The 6,210-nt window shown below is 26.8% G+C and overlaps 1 pseudogene; it reads right to left on the reverse strand.

Annotated features, from left to right (window-relative positions):
• Positions 1 to 5,735, reverse strand: part of LOC143232452 (sodium-dependent dopamine transporter-like) — an 80,887-nt pseudogene extending 75,152 nt beyond the window's left edge.
• Between the last annotated feature and the right edge of the window lie 475 nt (positions 5,736 to 6,210).

Below are 6,210 nucleotides of genomic sequence, written 5' to 3' on the forward strand. Positions count from 1 at the left end.
AGTTAGTGTTAAAACAATTATTACACATAACAATATTCTGAAACACTTGAAACCTAGTAATAACAACTATAGGTAGTATGTTAGTGTTAAAACAATTATTACACATAACGATATTCTGAAACACTTGAAACCTAGTAATAACAACTATAGGTAGTAAGTTAGTGTTAAAACAATTATTACACATAACGATATTCTGAAACACTTGAAACCTAGTAATAACAACTATAGGTAGTAAGTTAGTGTTAAAACAATTATTACACATAACGATATTCTAAAACATTAAAACCGTGTTCTAACAAGTATTTCTCAAAACGATATTCTAAAACTCTTGTAGTCAAGTATTAACAAAAATATATAGTAAGACAATGGTAAAACAAATATTTCACGTAACGATATTCTGAAACATTGAAAGCCTTGTGCTTACAAGAATAGAGAGTAAGTCAGTGGTAAGACGAGTATTTCACATAAATATATTCTAAAACATTTAAAACATTCTACAATCAAGAATAGTTGGTAAGTTAGCGGTAAAACAACTTTTTAACATAGCGTTATTCTAAATCACTTGAAATCTTGTACTAACAGGCATAGATATGAAGACAGTGGTAAAAAAAGTATTTCACTTAATGATATTGTTAAACACTTAAAACCTTGTACCAACAAGTAGAGATAGTGTGTTATGGGTAAAACAAGAACTTTGCCTGACGATTTCCTAAAACTTTTAAAACCCTGTATTAAAAAGTATAGATAGTAAGTTAGTGGAAAAACAAGTATTTAACATAACGATATTCTAAAACACTAAAAAACCTTCTACTAACACGTAGTAAGATATTCGCATGACAAGTATTTCTCATGACGATATTTTAAAACATTTGACACTTTGTACTAACAAGTTTAGATTGTAATATATTAGTATAACAAGTATTTCACATGATGATATGCTAATACACTTGAAACCTTGTTGCAACAAATATAGATTGCAAGATAGCTGTAAAACATGTATTTCACATAACGATAGTCAAAATCATTTAAAACCTTGTACTAAAAGTATATATAGTAAGTGAGTGGTTAAACAACTATTTCACTCAACGATATTCTAAAACTCTTAAAACCTTGTACTATCAAGTATATATAGTGAAACAGTGGTGTAACAAGTATTTCATATAACGATATTCTAATACACTTCCAACGTTTTACTAACAAGTATAGATGGTAAGTTAGTGGTAAAACGAGTATTTCACATTACGATATTATAGGACAATTGAAACTTTATATTAACAAGTATAGATAGTAAGTTAGTGGTAAAAAGTGGTATTTCTTATAATAATATTCTAAAATACTTGAAACCTAGTACTAAAAAGTATAGACAGTAAAACATTATTAAAAGAAGTATTGATAATGATATTTTAAAGCACTTCAAACCAAGTTCTAAAAAGTATAGATATAAAGTTAGTGGTAAAGCAAGTATTTTACATAACGATATTCTAAAGCACTTGGATCCTAGTACTAACAATTATGGATAGTAAGTACTAAAAAGTATAGATACTAAGACAGTATTAAAACAATTATTTCACATAATGATCTTTTAAAGCACTTGAAACCTAATATTAACCAGCGTAGATAGTACATTAGCTGTGAAACAAGTATTTCACATATGGATATTCTAATTCACTTAAAACCTAGAACTAACATGTATATTTACAGCAAGTTGCAGTTAAAACAAGTACTTCACTTAAAGATATCCTAAAACATTTAAAACCCTGCACTAACAAGTATAGATACTAAGTTATTAATAAAAACAAGTATTTGTCATAAAGATATTTTAAAATAGTTGAAACCTTCTAATAACAAGTGTAGATAGTAAGACAGTAGTATAACAAGTTTTTAACACAATGATAATCTAATACACTTAAAACCTCTTTCTAACTAGTATAGATTGTAAGACAATGGTAAAACAAATACTTTACATAATAATGTACTAAAATCTTAAAACTCTGTATTAATAAGTATTGATTTTAAGTTAATTGGAAAAGAAGCATTTCACATAAAGATATTCTAAAACAAGTATATATAGTGAAACAGTGGTATAACAAGTATTTCACATAACGATATTCTAAAACAAGTATATATAGTAAAACAGTGGTATAACAAGTATTTCACATAACGATATTCTAAAACAAGTATATATAGTGAAACAGTGGTATAACAAGTATTTCACATAACGATATTCTAAAACAAGTATATATAGTAAAACAGTGGTATAACAATTATTTCACATAACGATATTCTAAAACAAGTATATATAGTAAAACAGTGGTATAACAAGTATTTCACATAACGATATTCTAAAACAAGTATATATAGTGAAACAGTGGTATAACAAGTATTTCACATAACGATATTCTAAAACAAGTATATATAGTAAAACAGTGGTATAACAAGTATTTCACATAACGATATTCTAAAACAAGTATATATAGTAAAACAGTGGTATAACAAGTATTTCACATAACGATATTCTAAAACAAGTATATATAGTAAAACAGTGGTATAACAAACATTTCACATAACGATATTCTAAAACAAGTATATATAGTAAAACAGTGGTATAACAAACATTTCACATAACGATATTCTAAAACAAGTATATATAGTAAAACAGTGGTATAACAAACATTTCACATAACGATATTCTAAAACAAGTATATATAGTAAAACAGTGGTATAACAAGTATTTCACATAACGATATTCTAAAACAAGTATATATAGTAAAACAGTGGTATAACAAACATTTCACATAACGATATTCTAAAACAAGTATATATAGTAAAACAGTGGTATAACAAACATTTCACATAACGATATTCTAAAACAAGTATATATAGTAAAACAGTGGTATAACAAACATTTCACATAACGATATTCTAAAACAAGTATATATAGTAAAACAGTGGTATAACAAACATTTCACATAACGATATTCTAAAACAAGTATATATAGTAAAACAGTGGTATAACAAACATTTCACATAACGATATTCTAAAACAAGTATATATAGTAAAACAGTGGTATAACAAACATTTCACATAACGATATTCTAAAACAAGTATATATAGTAAAACAGTGGTATAACAAACATTTCACATAACGATATTCTAAAACAAGTATATATAGTAAAACAGTGGTATAACAAACATTTCACATAACGATATTCTAAAACAAGTATATATAGTAAAACAGTGGTATAACAAACATTTCACATAACGATATTCTAAAACAAGTATATATAGTAAAACAGTGGTATAACAAGTATTTCACATAACGATATTCTAAAACAAGTATATATAGTAAAACAGTGGTATAACAAACATTTCACATAACGATATTCTAAAACAAGTATATTTGGTAAAACAGTGGTATAACAAGTATTTCACATAACGATATTCTAAAACAAGTATATATAGTAAAACAGTGGTATAACAAGTATTTCACATAAAGATATTCTAAAACAAGTATATATAGTAAAACAGTGGTATAACAAGTATTTCACATAACGATATTCTAAAACAAGTATATATAGTAAAACAGTGGTATAACAAGTATTTCACATAACGATATTCTAAAACAAGTATATATAGTAAACAGTGGTATAACAAACATTTCACATAACGATATTCTAAAACAAGTATATATAGTAAACAGTGGTATAACAAACATTTCACATAACGATATTCTAAAACAAGTATATTTGGTAAAACAGTGGTATAACAAGTATTTCACATAACGATATTCTAAAACAAGTATATATAGTAAAACAGTGGTATAACAATTATTTCACATAACGATATTCTAAAACAAGTATATATAGTAAAACAGTGGTATAACAAGCATTTCACATAACGATATTCTAAAACAAGTATATATAGTGAAACAGTGGTATAGCAAGCATTTCACATAACGATATTCTAAAACAAGTATATATAGTAAAACAGTGGTATAACAAGTATTTCACATAACGATATTCTAAAACAAGTATATATAGTGAAACAGTGGTATAGCAAGCATTTCACATAACGATATTCTAAAACAAGTATATATAGTAAAACAGTGGTATAACAATTATTTCACATAACGATATTCTAAAATACTTGAATCCTTGCGAAAACAACCAGTGGTAAAACAATTATTTCAAATAACGATATTCCAAAACACTTAGAACATTCTACTAACAAGTATAGATAGTAAAACAGTGGTATAACAAGTATTTCATATAACGATATTCTAAAACAATTGAAACGTTGTACTAATAAGTACAGAGAGTAAGTTAGTAGTAAATCAACTATTTCATATGATGATATTCTAAAACACTCGAAACGTTGTACCAGCAAGTATCGATAACACGTTAGTGGTAAAACAAGTACTTTACTTAACAAAATCCTGAAACACTTAAAACCCTGTACTAATAAGTATAGAGAGTAAGTTAGTGGTAAAACAAGTATTTCACATAATGATATTCTATACGACTAAAAACCTTCTACTAACAAATATAGACAGCAAAGCAGTGTTATAACAAGTATTTCACATAACTATATTTTAAAACACTTAACATATTGTACTAACAAGTATATATAGTAAGTTAGTGGTAAAACAAGTACTTCACTTAAAGATATCCTAAAACATATAAAACCCTGTACTAACAAGTACAGAGAGTAAGTTAGTGGTAAAACAAGTATTTCACATGATGATATTCTTAAGCACTTAAAATCTTGTACTAACAACTATATATAGAAACATAGTGCTAAAACAAGTATTTCACATAACAATATTCTAAAACACTTAAAATAATGCGCTAATAAGTATTGATAATAAGTTAGTAGTAAAACAGTTATTCTACATAACTATATTCTAAAAAACGTGAAACATAGTATTAACAAGTATAGATAGTCAATTAGGGGTAAGACAAGTAGTTCACTTAACAATATTCTGAAATACTTAAAGCCTTGTACAAGTATAGTTAGGAAGACATGGATAAAGGAAGAATTTTACTTAACAATATTGTAAAACACTTAAAACCTTGTACTAACAAGTATAGTTAGGAAGACATGGATAAAAGAAAAATTTTACTTAACAATATTGTAAAACACTTAAAACCTTGTACTTAGAAATATTAACAGTAGAACAGTAGTATAACTAGTATTTCATATAACGATATTCTAAAACACTTCAAACCTACTAGTAGAAAGTATAAAGTTAGAGGTAAAACAAGTATTTCATATAACAATATTGTAAAACACTTAAAACCTTGTACTTAGAAATGTTAACAGTAGAACAGTAGTATAACTAGTATTTCATACAACGATATTCTAAAACACTTTAAACCTACTAGTAGAAAGTATAAAGTTAGATGTAAAACAAGTATTTCATATAACGATATTTTAAAACACTTATAACCTTCTACTAATAAGTATAGATAGATATACAGTGGTAAAACAAGTATTTCTCATAACAATACTCTAAAACACTTAAAACCTTATACTAACAAGTATACAGTGGTAATGTAGCTTACCTTTTTTGTATTTCCTTTTTGCTCGTGAGAAATTTTAGTATTTGATATACAAACTGGTATTATTCTTCATATTTAACATTGTTTCGTAAAGACTAACCATAGAAGTGGGAGAACTAGACTGGTAACAATTACTCCGTGTGTAAAGTGTGACCATCCCAACACGACGTACCAGAAGCTCGGACTTCACGAGCTCGTCGGGTTCTCTTTTATATAGGAGAGAACCTTACCAGTTGAAACGTCGACCACGCCCGCCGCTAACTTGAAGTAGCACGTGCATCTGTAAAAATTATAATACAGAAGTCTATGACAGCATCCAGGTGTCCGTTTTTCTGTAGAATCAGTGATGTAAAATTAGTGAGAAGTTTGAACAATTATAAACTTCTGAAAATAGTCCATACTCTCTATGACAATTTAAAATATGTCTTAATATCGAGAAGCGACATTTATGCACAGGTTTTCCGACAAATACTTTTCACATTGTGAGAAGTCTCATTTGCAGGTATGGGAGAATGTCCCTTGAATACGTCAGAAATGAGGTTGAAAGTTACTTGAGCATATTGCTAGTTATTTAAATGAGATAGATGTTAAAAATATGATATATAATAATTATATTTCATACGCATCTGGTGATAAAGATATGCCAAT

Source organism: Tachypleus tridentatus, chromosome 11 (assembly GCF_004210375.1).
Source record: "Tachypleus tridentatus isolate NWPU-2018 chromosome 11, ASM421037v1, whole genome shotgun sequence".
In the NCBI taxonomy this organism is placed as follows: Eukaryota; Metazoa; Arthropoda; class Merostomata; order Xiphosura; family Limulidae; genus Tachypleus; species Tachypleus tridentatus.